This window comes from Bison bison, unplaced genomic scaffold (genome assembly GCF_000754665.1).
Source record: "Bison bison bison isolate TAMUID 2011002044 unplaced genomic scaffold, Bison_UMD1.0 scf7180017864379, whole genome shotgun sequence".
Taxonomy (NCBI): domain Eukaryota; kingdom Metazoa; phylum Chordata; class Mammalia; order Artiodactyla; family Bovidae; genus Bison; species Bison bison.
The window spans coordinates 4,882,680-4,885,156 of record NW_011494951.1 but is presented as its reverse complement, the minus strand read 5'-3'; positions in this window follow the sequence as shown (position 1 = coordinate 4,885,156).

The window sequence follows — 2,477 nt, the reverse complement described above, 5'->3', positions numbered from 1 at the left end:
CACTCACACATATAATCCTTCATGAGGGCTCCAGCCCCATGACCTAATTACCTCCCATAGGCCCCACTTCCAAATGCCATTACATTAAAGATTAAGGCTTTAATATGTAAATTTGAGGAGATGCAAATATTTCATTCATAGTAATGCTTTTAATTTTTGAGCAATTTATACTGTTGTATCATCTTTCAGATTTATTTTCAGTCTTTTGTTTGGGAACTTGATCTCGATTCACCTATGCAGACCTCCCCATCCTACGCCTTTCTCTGTTTATAAATGATTAATCTCAGAAAGCATTCATCAATATGACACCATAGTATAGTTTTTGACAAATAAATTAATGAACAGGTGAAGAAAATCCAAAGTCTGCCTTTTGGGGAAGAAGTCTTGTCTGTAGCATCTTACAGGGGAGCCCTTCAGGAGGAAAATCAAACTCTATCTAATACAGGTCTTGATAGCAAGTGGATGCTCAGGTAATGTGGGTCACTGTCTCTCATTTCCTTTCACTGTCTTCACACTCATCCTTAATTTTGAGGACACGGGTTGGGAGATTTGGAACTTTGCTCTTTTTGCATTGAGTCCTAATCTGCCTCTTGCTTCCCTTTTTTTTTTTTTTTCTTTTAGAAATTAAGACTACTAACATTAATTAACTGACATACATCAAATAGTAATCAGAAAGCCCCCAAACACTGAAATGGGTTTCTATAGCAGGGATGCAGGGATGTAATACTGGTGAAAGGAGCAAAGAGATCAATTTTATTTTGCAATTTATGCTTGGTCCTTAGCTCCCTAATATCAGAGTGTCTCCAGGCTTCCTTGGTGGCTCAGATGGTAAAGAATCTGCCTGCAATGCAGGAGATCCGGGTTCGATCCCTGGGTTGGGAAGATCCTCTAGAGAAGGAAATGGCAACCCACTCCAGTATATTCTTGCCTGGAAAATCCTTTGGACAGAGGAGCCTGGAGAGCTACAATCCACAGGGTCGCAAAGAGTTGGACACTACTGAGTGACTAATACTTTCCACTTTTCTTCCAGGCTGAGTTGGCTTTTCATTAGCTGGATGCAGAAGCCTGTCCTCTGTTACCATGGCAGCATTTCTGAAAGAGGGTTCTATGGGATAAGGGAGAATAATCCAGTATTCTCTAAGACTTTCCAAGACAGAAGAGTGTGGAAGACAGGAAATCCAAGCCCTTCATCCTGAATCTTCCACCCTGAAGCTGTTCCACGTCATGGAAGCTCTGATCCTGTTTATTCAGCATCCTACCTGTCTCCTGGCAGGGGTCACACAGAAGGAGGGGATGGCGATTGGACTCCTGAAAGCTATTGAATGGATCAGTGATGGGAGGATGTGGCTTTGGCTTTCACCTGACAAGCATGGATTCCACTGGACCTTTCTCAGAAGAACCTGTGAAGAGATAATGTAACGGTAAAATGAAGGCAATTTTTCTCACTGGGGGATCCTTGTGCAAACCCATGAGCCCTTCAAATCAGCACCCACAGACATAGCAGACATGGCAAAAAAAAAAGGATTTTGACAGAGCACTTGTTAAAATTGAGGGATGATTTTGAAAAACAGAGACAACTCTTATGCAGGACATTCTTGAGATGGCACAATCCAAAGTCATGAAACAAACATTTTAAAAAAGAATATATATGCAGTTGAAGCCAATCTTTATCCTGTCCTACTCCTATTAATTCCTCCAAGATAACCAAATATCTTAAGGTAGGGTCAGCTATCTCAATTTTTTTATTTTCCAATCACATATAGATATCTCTATATACACCTACATTATATACAACCTTACATTACTTTGTGTACTTTTAAGGTTATGTATGGTGTATTTCAAGACAAGAACTGAAAATTATGAGTTAAATAAGTTTGGGAAATACTGCAAGATTTCTGCAAGATTTTTCAGAAGCTTAAAGATTACTATGATTTTCAGTATTCATAAATCTCACTTGACCATGAGATTAAAAGCAACAGTAGCAACATAGTAACAACAACAAAGAAATTAGTAGGTCTCTCTGCAGCTCAGGGTCCAGGGGAATGATTTTTGAATGAATATAAAACCCTAAGCAGAAGGTGCAAAGGGATCCTTGCAGAGTCTTCACTGCACCCCTGGACGAGAAAGCTGCAGGCTTCACAAACAAAGCAAGGCTCAGGTTCAGCTCAAGCGTGCAGCTGAACTGTCCTTGTCACGCTCCCTCGGGAGCCTAAGTGTGGCAACAGGCATCTGTGTGACCTGGGGGTCCCTTGACATCTGGCAGCAGCAGCAGGATCAGCCCCAATAGAATAAGATGCCCAGCTCCAGTCTGATAGGATGGCTGTAAAAGTGAAATCAATGGGAGCTCATGACAGCATCCTGTGAGCTGCAAAATGCCAGCTTGGTACACCACCGCTGCCCTAGGCAGTGCCAATCCCTGTGCTAGGCGTCACTGACACAGAAGATAATTTTAAAACATCCATAGCAGGCAGTTCTTG